Here is a 19,759-nt window from a genome sequence, read left to right on the forward strand (position 1 = left end):
AGCTTCCTGACCAAAGTTTCGTGTTGCACACAATCAAAGGCCTTAGATAAATCACCAAATATCCCTAAGGCATCCTGTGACTCCTCCCAGGCCTTGTAAATATTTTTAACGAGCTCAACACCAGCGTCAGTTGTCGAGCGACCCCATGTAAATCCAAATTGTTTCTTATGTAGCAGCTTGTTATTGTTAAAATGTACTAGCATTTGATTTAGTAATAACTTTTCAAATATCTTGCTAAGAGTTGGTAGTACAGAGATGGGCCTATAGTTGTTGGGGTCTGATGTACTACCTGACTTAAATATTGGTAATACTCTACTATGTTTCATAAGGTCAGGAATCACGCCACTAAGGACACATTTATTAAATATATTGACAAGCCTCTGCCTACTCTTGTGAATTTCGACAGTCGCCCAATCACTAAATTTAAGAAAATTCCTAGAATTGACTGTCTTGGAAGTAAATATGGCATTAAATTCTGTTTTAATTAATTTAAAAAAAATGTTATAAAGCTAATTAGAATTATCATTTAATTGTAAATATGAGAGCTTTGCCATGATATTACTTCTGAACTTCTCAATTCGATACAAATTTATTAGAACAAATGTCTGTTTTAAATCCTTAGCATTATTTTTTATTTGCGAATTAAATGAAGCCAACTGTCCACAATGATCAGAACTTAACATATTTATAATATATTTATGATTAGGTACACAGTTGGTAAATATGTTGTCAATACTCGTTGCAGTGGATTCAGTGATTCTAGTTGGCTCTAAGAATAAGTTAATGAGGTTATATGAATATAATAATGATCTGAATGTAATACTAGTGCTATAGTTTTCTAATAAATTTATGTTGAAGTCACCACAAATAAAAATATATTTACTTGATCCAGATAATTTCAATAATGCACTTTCCAATATTTTCTCAAATGCTTCATATAACCCGCTAGGAGGTCTGCATACGCATATAACAATGACATGCTCAAGCTCTGCACAGGCTATTTCAATAGTCTGCTCAATAGAAAGGCTCACAACATCCTTACGTTCTTTAAAATTTAGATTTTTGTTAATAAGTATTAATGAGCCACCACGTATAGCTTTTTTTCTACTGAACATACTAGCCATCTGTGACCACTGAAGTTAAGCATAAACTGATAATCTACAAGCCAATGTACTGTTATACATAAAATATCAATGGCATTACTGTTTATGAATAACTAAATTTCTAAATCTTTTCCTGTCATTCCTTGAATGTTTTGGTGCACCAGGTTTACAAGTTTACTATTATTATTGTTTTGATTATTTCTAATTTTAAAATTTAGGAATTTATCCAAGGTTAAATTACTATTAGTATTAATAATACTTGAGCCAGAGACTACCTCTTTTGTCATCATATTTTTTTCAAGCTATCAGACTTATAAGTTATTATTATACTTATTAATATTATATAAAATTACCATAAGCTCTTATTATACTAATATCAATGGCATTTCAAGTGTCAAAATCAGTTAAAAGTTATCATAAAAATATAAAATAATCTATATTATGTGTGATGTCCTTTATTTATATCTCGAGATTATAAATAAAACCACCAAATTATCAGTAAGTAGATACACAACTCAAGAGAACGTCTACCAGCTCCCGATGACAGATCGAAGTGCGAGTGAGGCGCCACAGTTGATTTGTGTACTATATTTTATTATATGTCACAATCTCGAGATATAAATAAAGGACATCACATTGGCGACGAGTAAAAGCGCAGTAAGTAAATTATTATCACTCAAATTATGTACTTGTAAATAGAATACCGGCCAACAAATGTTTAAAATTTCACAAAGTTTTGAGAAAGGAAGAAAAAGTATTTTAAAACAACACAATGAGTAATTACATACTTATTACTTACATAGGGTTTGATTTTTACGCTGCGTAGATGCATGAATAAGTTATTATATGTTAATTACCGATATACCCACTTTTTGAAAATACGTCAAAGTCGTATAAACAAAATTAGTATGCGTAATATGATTTCTTCTAATTGAATGTAAACATTATTAAATAATGCTCTCGTGAGTATTGAATGTTTGAATCTATTTTTTTTCATATTATTTACATTCAAAAGAACCGTAGTAATAATACACTAGCAAATACGTTGTTTGAAAATACTTAACTGTAATTACTACAACCTATATGTATCGTTGACCAATTTATTCACAAATACCTATCGAATATATAATTCGATCAAATAATCAAATGTTTCAATGAATATATTTCATTAAGTACCTGATTTAACAAAATGCTAATCAAGTTTGAAGTTGAATAACTATCTTGTTATTATACAAAACGAAAGTAAAAGACCCGATAAGGATAAATAATATATTCTTTATAGATATGTCTATCGTTATACACTAACTGCATGTTTTAAAACCATGTGGAAATTAAATATAATGAGATAACGGTTTCAAGTTAAAAATAATTGTTGTTGTCAAAAAAAAAAAAATAATAATACAAACGAAATAAAATTTATCGTTTATCATAGTGATTAAAGTAGACAATAGTGATATATAACTTAATAATAAAAAAAAAAACCTGTTATTTACTTAATACTGACTAGTATATAAAAATAATAATATAATACTAGAAATTGAAATAAAACTAGTTTTTTACCACGAGCACTTTGCAGTGTTCGTGGTCACGGGCAAAGTGCTCGAAACGTCGGGATGTTAAAATAAAATAATTAATATACGCGATTAAATCCGTTAAAAAACTAGTTTTATTTCAATGTGTAATAATCGCGAAAATCTAAGACAACATTAATACTAGAAAGCTTGACATTTTGCACTACGTTAATATGTTGTTGTTAAGAGGTTTTCTTTTGACCTTACTTGCAGATCGTCCAACATGTCCCTAACACAAGTCCCGACAATAGAACCATTCGATTGTGAAGGTGATCCAACCTCCTTAGGCTCGCGTTGGGAGAGATGGAAACGTGCATTAGAAATATACTTTGTAGCTACAAACACAAATGATCAAAATAAAAAACGTGCAATTCTATTACATTCCGGAGGCATGTCATTACAAGATATATATTTTAACATACCTGGAGCTCATGTTACTGACACGACTGACGGTTATGACATTGCAGTAAAAAAGTTAGACGATTACTTTTCCCCAAAGCAAAGTTATTTGTTTGAAAGGCATATATTTCGTTTAATGAAACAAGAACCAGACGAAAAATTCGAAAAATTATTGATTCGCTTAACGTCTTAACAAAGCTCAAAATGCAACTTTGCTAACGAGGATGAAAATCTTATAGATCAAATAGTAGAAAAGTGTAGCTCCACCAAACTAAGAAAGAATATTTTGATACTTGGTGACACGGCAACAATAGAAAAAACAATTACAGAAGCAAATTCTTTAGAAACTGTAGAAAGACAATTAAATGAGTTCCACGATAGACAAAACACTACTTCCAGTATTAATAAAATAGATACTAAATTAAACAAACGTTACATGAAAAAAGACATTGATCTAAGCTGTAGCCGATGTGGTAGTAAAAACCACAAAAGTGATAATAGTTCCTGCCCTGCAATTAATACTAATTGTTTGAAGTGTGGTTTCAAAGGTCACTTTCAGAAGCACTGTAAAACAAGGGCCAATAAAAGAAAAAATATTAATCTCCGGTCAAATGACAACAATATAGTTAAAAAGTACAAACAAGATACACCCAAAAATAAAGAACTTACGTCAATAGACTACATCTTTCACATCGATGATGATGGAACCGTAGACTGTCAGGTAGGAGGGTAAATATCAAAATGCTCATAGATTCTGGTAGTAAATCTAATATAATAAACGATACAACTTGGGAGTACATGAAAAAATCGAATGTTACAGTTTCTAATCCACAAAAATATTCAGACAAAACGTTTCTAGCCTACGGTGCTAAAGAACCACTAAAAGTGCTAGGCTTATTTGATGCACAAATAAAAGTGTGTTCTAAATCAATAACTGCTAAATTTTATATTATAGTAAATGGTTTCAAAAATCTTTTGGGTAAAGAAACTGCTGTCTCCCTTAACTTGTTAGGTTTTGATGTAAATTCAATTGAACAAAAACAATTTCCCAGGTTCAAAGATGTCCAATTAGAAATTACTATAGATAAAACGGTTCCTCCAGTTTGCCAACCTTATAGACGAGTTCCTATTCCTTTGGAATCTAAGATAAATAAAAAAATCGATGAACTGGTAGAAATGGACATAATTGAACCTGTAAACAAACCATCCTTGGGTTTCTCCGATGGTACCGGTTCTAAAACCTGATAATGATATTCGTATTTGCCTGGATATGCGACTTGCCAATAAAGCTATCATCAGGGAAAATCATCCCCTGCCCACGATAGAACAATTAATTCCTAAATTTGGTAAATCAAAACTGTTTTCAAAATTAGATATAAAAAATGCTTTTCACCACGTGGAGCTTAAAGAAAATAGTAGAGAAATTACAACTTTTATAACTAGCAAAGGGCTTTACCGGTATAAGAGATTAATGTTTGGATTATCCTGCGCACCAGAGCACTTCCAAAAAATTATGGAAAAAATATTATTGCCATGTGAAGGAGTTGTAAATTTTATAGATGACATCGTTGTTTTTGGGTGTGATGAAAATGAGCATGATACCCGGCTCAAAAAAGTATTGTCAGTGCTAAAATACAACAATGTCTTATTAAATACAAAAAAATGTGTTTTTAATGCAAAAACTATACAGTTCCTGGGTCACGAATTTTCGTCATCAGGCATTAAACCACTTGACAAATACATTAAAACAATTGAGACATTTAGACCACCGGAAACCATCGAAGAAATCCAGAGTTTCCTGGGATTAATTAACTTTGTGGGAAAGTGGATCCCCAATCTGTCAACATTAACAGAACCTATTCGGCAATTATTACGCGAAAAAGTTCATAAAAACGCCAATATCACGGCATTTTGGCAAAAAGACCAAGAAAAGGCTTTTGAGAAATTAAAATACTGCCTCTCTAAGATTTCTACCCTAGGTTATTATGATCCGAAAGACCGTACCCAAGTTATGGCTGATGCAAGTCCTGTAGGTTTAGGGGCTGTACTAATTCAGTATGATAACAAAGAACCTCGTATTATTGCTTTTGGAAGTAAGAGTCTGACAAATGTCGAAAACCGATATTGTCAGACTGAGAAAGAAGCATTAGCTCTAGTTTGGGCGATAGAACACTTTCACATGTACTTGTACGGAAAAAATTTGAACTAGTCACAAACCATAAGCCTTTAGAAGTCATATTTGGCACGCGATCAAAACCTTGTGCTAGGATTGAGCGATGGGTCCTTCGGTTACAATCGTATGATTATAAAGTGATTTACAAGCCGGGAAAATCCAATGTAGCTGACCCACTATCCCGTCTGTGTAAAAGTAGTACTAACGAGACGCAAACAAGTTCTTTTGAAGACGAACATCATGTTAACCAAATTGTTCAACATGCGCGACCCACAGCATTATCTCTTAAATCAATAGTTGAAGCATCGAATGATGACAAAGAGTTTAAATTGATTAAGGACGCTTTGATAAAAAACACTCGGGATGTTTCAATAAATCATTATAAGTTATTTCAACATGAACTCTGGTTACATGATGGCATTTTATTAAGAGGGAACAAAATTGTTATACCAACTAAGCTGAGAAAACAAGTATTAGCAGCAGCCCACGAAGGCCACCCTGGTATTGTTAACATGAAAGCTAGATTGCGCACAAAGGTTTGGTGGCCAAAGATTGACAAAGACGTCGAAAGTACTGTAAAAAAACTGCAGAGGATGTACATTAGTCATAGCCCCAAACCCACCAATGCCAATGAAAAGGTGTGAACTTCCTTCGCAAGCTTGGGTAGATACGGCTATTGATTTTTTAGGTCCACTGCCTAGTGGGGATTATCTTTTAGTAATTATCAACTATTACAGCCGACACAAAGAGATTGAACCTATGAAATCTATTACCGCTCATGATACAATAAAAGTCTTAAAAAAAACTATTCGCACGAACAGGAAATCCTGCTAGTATAACAGCCGATAATGGAAAACAGTTCTGTAGCCAGGATTTTAAAAAATTCTGCACTGAACAAGGCATAACACTTTTCAATACAATTCCTTACTGGGCACAGCAAAACGGGGAGGTAAAGAGGCAAAACAGGGATATACTTAAGCGACTGAGGATCAGTCAATGTGAAAAATCTGATTGGAAAGATGATTTATTAAGTTACTTAATGATGTATAACAGCACACCTCACCCTTCCACAGGAAAAACCCCGTCCGAATTGTTCTACGGAAGACAGTTCAGAGACAAGTTACCTTTTTTAACTGACCTTGAAAATAAATATGATGATTCTGAAATAAGAGACCGAGATAAGGAAAAACAAGAGAAAAATAAATTAAATGAAGACAGGAAGAGGAAAGCTACCGAAAGAGAATTAGAAGTTGGCGAGAAAGTCTATGTAAAGAATGTAATAAAAGAAAATAAATTAGCCTCTGAATTTAATCCGACACCACATACTGTTGTCAGTGCCGAGGGAAGCGACATAAATGTCAGGAATGATGAAACAGGCCAGGAATATAGGAGAAATATCGTTCACCTCAAGAAAGTAGAAGGTCAATGGAAAGTAATTGATAATGAAGAAAATTCTGATAAAGATGTTTAGTTAATAATAGATAGATTTAAATGAAAAATATTGTTTTGTTGTTTCTAAATAATTGTATTTAAATTTAAAATAACTTGTGATTAAAATAATTATTTAACATATAAAAAGGAAGAGATGTGACATCATGAGTGTTTGATCTCTGTGATGTCCTTTATTTATATCGCGAGATTATAAATAAAACCACCAAATTATCAGTAAGTAGATACACAACTCAAGAGAACGTCTACCCGCTCCCGATGACAGATCGAAGTGCGAGTGAGGCGCCACAGTTGATTTGTGTACTATATTTTATTATATGTCACATTATGTATTACAAAGATTTGTAGAAATCATAGTAGATTTGCTGAATGTGCCGTTTTTCAATTAGCTTTAAAATATCCTGCTTTTTTTTCTCACTGACTGGCAATTTTGCAGAATAAGCTATTTCCAGTCTTTCTAGAATAGCGAATACAATTTTCTGTTGTCTTGTATTACATTTTCTTATTTCTATTCGCTTAAAATCTTCATCGGCATAGAATATATATTTTTTTGTTTCGGCGGGTAGGCGTGGAATAACAAAGCCGTAAATTTTAATGCTCTTAATTTATTGATAAATAAAATATAAAATCAGTTTTAAAATCTAAACTTTATATGTATATGTGACCACTTACCAACTGCCAGCTACTGCAACATCAAATAACAACTGTGACTTAACTATATACAACAAAGTAAGCTAAAATATTTACTCCTCTTATACATATCTATAACTATGGAGTCCATCAAGAACACAATAGAAGAACTTACTGCACTATTTAATACAAAAATGTCTGAATTCCAAAAAGAATTAAAGACCTCCGTCCCAGCAACGAGCCCCACATCGAATATTAACAGTCAGTTCAATATATTTCGGTCATTTGTTCTGACAGCTAGAAAATTTACCACTACAAGTCGAATTCTTATCAAGGCAATATGACCAATTAGAAATGCATTCTAGGAAGAAAATTATTCTGTTGCATGGAATTGCTGAAGATTCTAAAGAGAATGTCGCTGTGCGTGCCTCAAAAACTTTAGCTGAACATCTGAATATTCCAAATATTAGCCAAAGTCAAAGTCAAAAAGTCAAAAATCTTTATTCAATATAGAAGTGTTTACACTTGCTTATTGATTGTCAAAAATCTACCACCGGTTCGGAATTTAGCACCTCGGACCTGAGAAGAACCGGCGAAAGAAACTCAGCGGTATATACTTTTTTTTTTTTTAAACCTTTTTCCATGTACAATTTTAGTTATTTGAAACAGTCCTTGGGCATGTGTTGGAACACGGAACTGTCCGAAGTCTCGTAATCTTTGATTAGCGTTTAAGATGACGCTGGCCGTAGGTACTCGACGATTGGGGAACATCTCCCGGTACAAATTGATTGCGCCCGGCAAGCTATCATTTGCACGCGCATACGCACGAACCATGTCCAAGTATTCTGCATTTGTGTATTGATAAGCCATACTTAATTACTAATAAGTAATAACGGGTCACACGCACACACGACAGATTAGGTATACGCGTAAGATCGATCGCTAGGCGCGCTCGCGGGAAGACGGACGTACAGACCTTACGGCGGCGCTCGCCCGACTAATTAGCCACGGGGCGGGGGTTGGGAGTAGCGACACACGCGTGCGGCGGCGTGGTGTTGTATCAGTATATTCTCTCTTAAATATTGATAGTAATTAACCAGCAATTCGAAAGCATGTATTTTAAGTGGGTTTCAGTGGCACGCACCATGCTTTCTTCCGACAAAGATCATGGTGTCTCTTCTCGCTGCGGGTCTCCAACAAGTGTCTCGACAGAATACAGACACGACTTCGTAAGGCTACCGAAAATTGATTTACTCCATTTTGACGGTGACTATCAGCACTGGCTCGACTTCAGAGATACGTATATTTCTTTAATACATAATAACAATAGTATCAATAATATTAATAAATTTCATTATTTACAAGCGGCTTTAAAAGGTAATGCAGCAACAATCATTTAAAGCTTAGACTTAACTTCTTCAAATTATCCAATAGCGTGGCAATTAATTTCAGATAGGTTTGATAATCCACGTCTATTAATCAATAACCATATACAGACATTGTTTAATATTGAACCGATTAATAGGGAATCCAGTCAAGCCCTTAGGCATATGATTGACGTCATGAATAAAAATTTACGTGCTTTGTCATCTTTAGGAGAACCTACTGATCATTGGGACACGTTAATTATTTACATAATGTCTCAAAAATTAGACTTCAATTCTAATAGACAGTGGGAGGAGTTTAGAAATGGCATTAATGGCTCACCTACCTTACAACAGTTTACAAAATATTTGTCAAACAGATCAGATTTACTAGAAATTATTAATGCATCCAAATCAAACCAAAATAATTTTTCACGTTCTGAATTAAATAAAAATAACATTTCATGCCCTTTATGTTCGCAATCACATTATTTGTTTTCATGCCAATGATTTCGCGATTTAGATATTGAATCACGTAATAGAAAAGTGATCAAGTTTAAAGTATGTAGGAATTGTTTACGCCCCGGGCATTCCTTTAAAAATTGTAACCTGTCCGGGTGTAAATATTGCAGATCTAAGCACAATACACTCATACATAGGGATATACAGCAAATAAATAAGACAACATCTATAATAATATCACCTCAGATTCCTCTTCTAGTAACACATTGCTTGAAAATCATGTTTCTCTTTCAAGTAAAACAGATGATTACATCTCATGTACAAATAATAATCAATCGGTTGTATTGCTATCCACAGCCTTGGTGTGAATGCGTGATGCGATGGGTAACATCCACACAGCCCGTCTTCTCTTGGACAATGGAAGCACGTCGAATTTTATATCCCAGGGTTTGTGCGAGAGGCTCGGTCTGATAAGGCGTGACGTAAGCTCCACTGTCTCAGATATTAACGGTCACATTACCCTTGTTTCAGAGATTTGCGACTTAAATATCGAGGCTTATTTCGGTAATTATAAATTAGATATTACTTGTTACGTTTTACCCGATATTACTAAATCGATGCCTTCAGCCTATTTTGATAAAAAAATCTTATCAATACCTAAAAACATTCGACTAGCTGATCCGTCATCCAATATTACTTCAGCTATTGATATTTTAGTTGGAGCCGAAGTATTTTGAAATGTCTTAGGTACCGAAACAATTAACTTAGGTATTAATAAACCAAAACTTCACTCATCAAAATGCGGTTGGTTAATCTCTGGCTGCTTATATTTTCCTTTTAAAAATATTAAAAGTACGCCAATTTGTAACTATGCTTGTACGAAAGATTTAGAGTCGCAAATAGCTCGTTTTTGGGAACTTGACTCAGTAACATCTAATGACTGTATGTCACAAGAAGAAAAGTCATGCGAACAATATTTCAAAGACACGACGCGACGTAACGATGACGGTCGTTTTGTTGTTTCTATGCCATTGAGAGATTCACCTGATGTTTTAGGGGACTCGTATGTCATGGCTAAGCATCGTTTTATGTCATTAGAACGAAGACTTTCAAAAAATTTACTCTTAAAACAGAAATATAATGCATTTTTAAAAGAATATTTAGATTTAGGGCATATGACTATTATTAAATTTAATTCTCACGAGCATAAAAAATCTTATTTTTTACCTCATCATAGTGTCGTACGCGAAGCAAGTACAACTACGAAGTTGCGCGTTGTCTTTGATGCGTCAGCCTCTTCAACGTCGGGTAAGTCTCTCAATGACATACAAAAGGTAGGCCCTGTCGTGCAAGATGATTTATTTTCTATACTGCTACGATTTCGTAAGCACAAATTTATTGTTTCTTGCGATATTGAAAAAATGTATCGCACTATTATTCTTAATGAAAATCAGCGCTCTTTGCAACAAATTATTTTTCGGTTTCAGCCACACGAACCTCTTAATACCTACACGCTGAATACCGTCACCTATGGAACGTCGTCAGCTCCATATTTAGCAACTAAATGTCTAGTTTCTCTAGCAGAACAGTGTACTGACGAAGTTATTCAAAATGCTATCAGGCATGACTTTTATGTAGACGATTATTTAGGTGGGGGGGATAGTATAGATAATGTTATCCGCTTTTGTAAAGGTTTAATTGAAACTCTTAATTCAGCACAATTTAAACTACATAAATGGCAATCAAATTCTCCCGAAATACTAAATTCGATTACAAACATTAAGTCTAATAGCGAAAAAATGCTTAATTTAAATAATATTACTCCTTCTAAAACGCTAGGCTTATGCTGGGACTCTTCGTCTGATTATTTACATTTTTCGATTATTATCACGATACCAAAAAATATAACAAAACCCCATGGGTATTGTTGGTCCATGCGTTTTGCAAGCAAAGTTACTAGTTCAAAAGCTATGGACTCTTAAACTAACCTGGGACGAACATGTACCTCTAGACATTAAAAATTTATTCTTTGATTTAATTACCTCTTTTTCTTACTTAAATTCATTTAAAATACCTCGTTGGATATCGTGCGATAATTATAATATAATCGAACTCCATACTTTTACAGATGCGTCGGAGCTTACTTATGGCAGCTGTGTATACGTCAGAGTGGTTCGCAGTGACGGGTTCACCCAGGTTCGCCTTCTCGCGTCAAAAAATAAAGTAGCTCCAATAAAGTCCATTACCATACCGCGGCTAGAGCTCTGTGGAGCCGTCCTAGGCGTAAGACTCTGTAGCAAGTTACTAAATTCAATTAAATTAAATTTTAACCGCTGCTATTATTGGTGTGACTCGACCATTGTATTAGGTTGGTTATCTTCTTCTCCTTGCCGACTTGAGCGTTTTGTTAGAAATAGAGTTAGCGAAATACAGGACAATACCGTAAATGGGACGTGGTGCTATGTCCCGACTAAGCAGAATCCTGCGGATCTTGTTTCCCGGTGGGCGAGGGCTGAGACCCTCAGCGGTTCTAGTTTATGGTGGACAGGTCCTAAATTGTTAAATAAAGTTAATATAGAATTTCCATCATCTCCTAATCATCAAATTTTTCAAACAACATTACATTCACAGCCCGAAATTAATAAAACAGACATAGCCAATCAATCAGTAATAAACTCATTAATAAATAAAAATAAGAATATTTTCCTACGTACACAGATTTATTTACAATATTAAAAATAAAAATAAAATATATACACAATTAACATTTACAGAGTTACATTCATCTAAAATAAAATTAATTAACACGTTCACAGTCCCCATACAAAAAATTTTTTCGACCCGTCAAGTCCAATTTAGTTGATGACATATTCGTATATGAAAATAATATCATATCACATAATGAAAAGTATTACATCTGAAAAAACATTTTTTCATAGAATTTTCAGCAGTTTTTCTCGTGACCCACGGATGGGGGCACGGACTTATGAGTGCAAAATAATGTGACCCCTCGCGGGGTCACGGACTTGTGATTAAGTTTTGATATTTTATTATGTGGGTAGTATGAAAAATATTTTGATTCCCGTGTTTTCTGTGACTCGAATCAGTTCCATTTTTGATTGATTTGAGTGCTACGTTTATTGTTGTGCGTAAAATGTCTTTTTTACCGGACAAGGACATTCAGAGACTTCTGGAAAACAGTGACGCTGAAAGCATCATATCGGATCTTGAAAATGATTATGTGGACAATGAAGATGATGGAAATGAAGAAACAATTGAAAATATACAAGATTTCATCAATGTTTCAGGGGTAAGTACTAATTGATTGCCATTGATTGGAGTAATTTTGGCGGTATTACGAACTTGACTTATATTCGGTAACTTTCCAGGCTGAAGTTGAAGTACAAGATCATGTGCAGGATAATGAAGAAGAAGTTGAAAGACATGCGCCTGTGCTAGAAGATCAGGAAGAAGATGTTGTGATGGGAGAATTGCCAACTCGTAACCGTCCAATTTCACGTCGGCGTGCTACACGGCAGCGAGCTGCTGCACCACAAACAGACAACTGGAACTTTGAAGTACGTGAGTTACAAAGGGTTTTTTTTACTGGCCATCTCATTCAAACAAAACAGTCTGAAATATTTGAAGCCAGCACATCAATATTTTCCATTTTCCGCAGTATTATAAATGATGTAGTTATCAAACTTATGGTTGAACAAACTAATATTTATGGCCAACGATTGAAATATAAAGCAACCCTCCCGCATAGCCGCATCAAAAGGTGGTGCGACGTAGATGAACAGGAAATGCTGAAATTTATTGGTGTACTGCTTCTCACAGGTCTCATTTCATTTCCTACAATAGAGAGTTACTGGAAAAAAGATGTTCTTTATCAACATACTCTTCTTCATCATATTGATATGTCTTATAATAGATTCAACCTATTATTGCGCTGCTGGCACTTTGCAGACAATCAAGTGACTGATATCACAGCAGACAGAATATATAAAATAAGACCATTACTAGATCTCGTCATGCGAAATGAAAGAAATATTTATACTCCAGGCGAAGTCCTCGTCGTCGATGAGTCCATGGTTCATTTCCGCGGAAGACTGCATTTCAGGCAGTATATACCTTCTAAAACCCATAAATACGGTGTTAAAATATATAAACTGTGTACTGCAGAAGGCTACACCCTGGGTTACCAAATATATCACGGTGAAAGTCGGCAATGCCATGGACTCGATACCTCTGGAAGTATTGTGATCCAATTAGCAGAAGAATTTCTTGATCAAGGACGATTGATAGTTACCGATAATTACTACACAAGTATCCCTTTAGCAGAGTTTCTCAAAAGCCGTAACACTGATTTGTTGGGTACAGTAAATAAAAAAAGGCGTGGACTACCAAAAGACGTTATTCAAGCATCACTGAAAGTTGGCGAAATTGCAGTGCAGCAAAAAAATAAGTGGCACGATAAACGTGATGTCACGATGCTATCCACTTGCCATGGAAAGGACATGGCTTTGAGCAGTGGTAGAAATCCTAGATTGAAACCCCGTATGGTTCTAGACTACAATACAGGTAAAAAAGGAATAGACGTCGCGGATCAACTCGCCAGTTATAATAGCCCAATCAGAAAAACTGTAATCTGGTACAAAAAGGTCGCTGCAGATTTATTATCAATTTCAATCGTGAATTCCTTGATTATATACAATGAATTCCATCCATTGAAGAAAGAAAAACTCTCAATTTTGTCAGCGTATGAACAAATTATAAAGTCATTGCTTGTTGTGTCAGAAACTGTCCTTATGCCCTCTAGTTCAGGGCCATCACATTTTTCAGGATCATTGCAGCGTGCTTTGGGGTCCAGCCCAACTGTTTCTGGTCAATCAGGTCCGTCTAGACCGTCTGGGGCTTTAGGCTCAGACCAACATTTTTTGATTGATCTGCCGAAAATATCTGGGAAGAGAAGTAATAGGAAAAGATGTACGGGCTGCTACAAAAGACTACTCGATGAAGGAAATTCAACGGCTGTTGCTCGAAAAAGAGCTAAGAAAGTATATCAACAGTGCAAACAGTGTAAAAAAGGTTTTTGTTTTATGTGTTTCGAAATTTATCATAAATAATTTGTAGAATTTGTGAACTAAAATAAAATCTTCTACATAAAATAACATTAGTTATTTACTTTTTTTAAATTATTCATAAAAACAATACGAAAAATAAATTCTGGATTGTTTTCTTCTTAAATCATATTTTAATTCCTTACCAACAAGTCCATTAAAGTTTCATTAACACACTCGTAAGTTCGGGCCTCTAAATGTTCTTTGAAGTTGTATGCACTCCGTGACCCACACGCGGGGGCACGGACGTGCCATCAAATTTTATCGTGACCCCACATTGGGGGCACTGGACTGTTAACGTGTTAAATGTGTGCAATTAGAAATGTTTAGTAATGAATTCCATTTACTTAAACGAGGCCACACCTTACCTAAACGTAGCAAATTATGTTCTCTTTCTCCATTTATAGATAACGAAGACATAATTCGAGTAGGAGGTCGTTTAAAGAATTCAAACTATGAATACAATATTAAACATCCCATTTTACTTACTAAATAGTAAACATAGATTAACAAAACTTTTATTTGAAATGTATCACATAAACTTAATGCATGCCGGTCCTCTACTTTTATTGGCTAATATTAGATTAACGTACTGGGTTCTAGGGGGTTCTCGCAAAAGGTGTAGTTCACTCTTGTGTTAAATGTGCGAGATTTAAATCTTCATCTGTACAGCCTGTTATGGGTGATTTGCCTAGCGATAGAACAAATTTGACATTTCCTTTTTCAAATACTGGCGTAGATAACGCCGGCCCAGTGTTGATAGCCGATCGAAAAGATAGGGGTACACGTCTGATCAAAGCTTATATTTGTGTGTTTGTCTGCTTTGCAGTAAAGGCGGTTCATCTCGAGCTTGTTGGGGACCTCAGTAAGGAGGCTTGCCTCGCAGCACTACAGCGCTTGTTAGCATTAGCAGCCCGTAAATGTCCCACTGCTGGGATAAAGGCCTCCTCTCTGATGGGATTGGGCGAAAATAAGTGAAGATCATATTAGTATACTGCGATTTATTTAATAATCCAGACAGCACATGACATGGTGACAACAGTTGACACAAGAGAGAGAATCATAGTGTAATACGACCGAACAGAAAAGTCAATAAAGTGACATAGACACTGGCTCCAACTAGTGAGCCACGTAGACAACTACGACAATTTATATTGATTGGTTTATACTAGTTCTAACACCTGCCCTTAAACTAAACAATATGTAATCCAAGATTTATTACACAATTAAAATGTTTATCTTTACTTAAGCATTTAGTTAGGACATCAGCTGGCATATTTTCAGTTGATAAGTATTTTAAAATTACAATTTTATCATCAACAATTTGTCGTACAAAGTGATGTTTTATATCAATGTGTTTACTACGGCTATGATTAACATAACTTTTACAAATGTTCTGCGCTGACTGACTATCATTGAACAAAGTTACTGATATATGTTTACCTAAGCATTCATACAGAAAACTTCTAAGAAATTTAGCCTCCTTTGCTCCTTCACATAAAGCCATGTATTCGGCTTCGGTGCTTGATAGGGCCACAGTTCTTTGTTTTCGGCTTTCTCATGACACTGTTGAATTTCCTAATTTAAATACATAACCAGTATACGAGCGACGATCTAGCTTATTAGACCCCCAATCTGCATCTACATATCCTGTAATATTTAATGAGGATTTTTCATATACTATGTTATAATTAATAGTTCCTTTTAGATATCGCAATACACGTTTGGCTGCTTTCCAGTGGGCATCAGAATGACAGTTATTAAATTGGCTGAGAAAACTTGCTGCATGCATAATATCTGGTCTTGTACAAATGGCTATGTACATAATACATCCCACTAGACTTCTATACTTGGAATCCATATCAGTTTGGTCTCCTTTCTCAAGCTTCATGCCACATTCCAGAGGTGTACTTACAGGCTTACAATCAATCATATTAAACTGATCTAATACCTTCTGTATATAGTTTTTCTGATCTAATGTAGTTTGATTTAGTTTTTGATTTAATCTCATTCCTAATACATGTGTAGCTCGGCCAAGATCTTTTGCTTCAAACCTCTTCATCAGCTTCTCCTTGAGTGCTTTCTTTTCTGGTGTATCTTTACTTATAATTAAAATGTCATCAACATACAATGCTAATACAATAATATTTCCTGAGTTGTCTGATTTAATGTAAACACAAGGTTCACTCAGTGTTTTTCTAAACTGAAGATCTGTCAAGGCATTATCTATCTTGTCATACCATGCCTTTGAGGCATGCTTAAGCCCATATATAGCCTTATGAAGTTTAAATACATGGTTTTCTTTACCATTTATCTTGTATCCATTAGGCTGCTCCATATAAACAGTCTCTTGCAAATCACCGTTTAAGAATGCTGTCTTTACATCCATGTGATCAATGTGTAAGTTTAGATTTACCGCCAGGGCAATCAATGTACGTATAGTAGAATATCGTACCACAGGTGAGTAGGTTTCTTTGTAGTCAATCCCGTATTGCTGGGTATAACCTTTAGCTACAAGGCGTGCTTTATACCGAAGTAACTGACCTTCTGGTCCTAGTTTCTTCTTAAAAACCCACTTACAGCGCACAGCCTTCTTTCCTTCAGGCAGTAATGTCAAACTCCAAGCCCCATTTTTCTCAAATGATTTATATTCATCTTCAATAGCTTCTCTCCAGTGTTCCTTTTCAGGTCCCGATAATGCTTCCTCAATTATCTGTGGTTCTCCATCATAAGTTGTTGCTTTCATTGCAATTGCAGTATTCACACTTTCATCAATATCTTCATAAGAGCTAGAATTTTGATCTTGAGTCATGTCTGGATACCATGTGACATCATTGGGGTCATTCACGGCACTGGAGTCAGAAACAGTTGAATTAGTTGTAATTGAGTCATATAACTCTCCAATAGGCAAGGGATTGACATCATTGTCATCATTTGTTCTCACAACATTTTCTATTTCATTATTAAAATTTATATGAAAATCAGTAGTAGTATTATTCTGATTTAATTTTAAGTCTTTATACATCATTCCTTCTAAGAAGCACACATCTCTAGATTTAATACATTTGGAAGGACTTTGAGGATCAATTAGTCTGTATCCTTTTGACTCATTACAATATCCTACAAAAATGTATTGTTTACTCTTTGCATCTAGTTTCTTACGCCTCTCATCGGGGATCATTGCATAAGCAACACAGCCAAATATTCTCAAATTTGATAAATTAACTTTACAACCAGACCATTTTTCTTCTGGTGTGGTTCCTCTTACCGCTTTACTTGGTGATTTATTCATGATAAAAATTGCTGTATTCAAGGCCTCTGCCCAGAACCTTTGGTCCATACCTGCATCTTGTAGCATACATCGTCCGGCCTCCATAATTGTGCGATTTGCCCTTTCCGCAACTCCATTCTGTTGTGGAGAGTAGGGTACAGTCGACTGGTGCACGATGCCATGCTCTTGGAGGAATGTCTGGAAATGTTTATTTACATATTCACAACCATTATCCGTTCTTATCATCTTTATTTTCAAATTAGTTTGATTTTCTACAAAACTCTTAAAGATCTTGAATACAGACAGAACTTTGTCTTTGCTTTTAATAAAATAACCAAATGTCATCCTAGTGTAGTCATCTATAAATGTTAATAGATACTTGGCACCACTAAATGAAGAAACTGACATAGGCCCACATAAATCAGAATGTATGAGACCTAATTTCTCAGTGGCTCGACTAAAGGATTGTTTTGGGAATGGTATTCTGCTCTGCTTTCCTTTAATACATGCTGCACAAGGATTACTTTTACTATAAGTGTAATTAATCCCACTTGCCATACCTTGTTTCAGTAAATCCATACTCCGTCTGTTCAGGTGTCCGAGTCTCCGATGCCAAATCTCTTGTGATTGATTCGCTTCACACAAATTCACAGCTTCTGTACGTTTTTCATCCACATACTGCATCTGGGGCTCCACCAAAGCTCCTGGTTGACATGTTGCAGCTAGCTCATGACTATTTATTGATTGTTGACTCACTGTGTCCAGTTCATAGACACCATTTACCTTTGTAGCACTTGCAATTGGCACTTTTCCATTATAAACATTACATTTTTCAGTGTCAAAATGAACTTCAAGTCCCTTAGAAGCCATTTTGCTTACGGAAATAAGGTTTGTTGACAGTCCTGGCACAAAAATAACCTCATTTAATTTTGTAACATGAGTTTGTCCTTTCAACAATAATTCCACCTCACCATGACCTTCACTATGCATTTTCTGATTATTAGCAACTGTAACTAACCGCGGAGTGTTCACAACATAGTTTTTCAATAGATTTTTGTTATTTGTCATATGACAAGTAGCGCCGGAGTCGACATACCAGGCATTCGAGTCAATGTTCACAGCTAATGCTGTCAATAATGTTCCGTTCCACGCTTTCTCATATTTTTCACTTTCACCCCTTTTATTATTATTTTTATTGTTAGTTTTAGTTGGACAGTTTTTAGCGAAATGATTTGGTTTCTTGCAAATGAAGCATTTTGGATGTTTGTTGAAACCTTTTGTAGAGGATTTCTTTGTGAACATCGCACCTTCACTCTTGCCGAAGTCTCTGCGTAAATTTTCTTGTAATAATTTACTTTTCCCTGTTTCACTGCACAATTTAATGTTCGAATTTTCTAAAGCCATGATAAGCGGATCATAGTCAGGAGGTAAACCGCTTAGCATTAACACTGACAGGAAATCATCTTCTAATGGAGCGTTTATGTCTCGTAATTGTTGATCCAAGTCCGTGATTCTCAAGATATACGCTTCCATGTCATTAAATTGTTCTAATTTTAATCCAAATAACGTGCGTAAAAGTCCAAGACGACGACACAGCCCCCTGTCTTCATAGGCTGTCTTTAGGTTGTTCCATGCCTCGTAACCAGTGGCAGCATTTCTAACGTGGGAAAAAGACGATGGTTGAACCATCAAACATATCTTTGCGAGTGCTCGTAGTTGTTTGCGGTTGTCATTGACCATGGGAACACCCAGTGCAGATTCTTCGATACAATCCCATAAATCTTCATGGACTAAATACATCCGCATCATAAACTTCCAGTTTCCGTAGTTAGATATTCCACTAAGCTTCTCGAAATTGACTGTAATTCTGGAACTTGTTGCTGTTGAAGATGATGGCGCCGGCACTGACACCGCGTGCTTACGCGACATCGTTTTCCTTTTTTTTTAAATTTTTATTTTTAAATGTTTACGCACACTTATTTATCGCGTATCCTGGGCCCATAACCTGATGGGATTGGGCGAAAATAAGTGAAGATCATATTAGTATACTGCGATTTATTTAATAATCCAGACAGCACATGACATGGTGACAACAGTTGACACGAGAGAGTTAATCATAGTGTAATACGACCGAACAGAAAAGTCAATAAAGTGACATAGACACTGGCTCCAACTAGTAAGCCACGTAGAAAACTACGACAATTTATATTGATT

Source organism: Vanessa atalanta, chromosome W, assembly GCF_905147765.1.
Source record: "Vanessa atalanta chromosome W, ilVanAtal1.2, whole genome shotgun sequence".
NCBI classification, from domain to species: Eukaryota; Metazoa; Arthropoda; class Insecta; order Lepidoptera; family Nymphalidae; genus Vanessa; species Vanessa atalanta.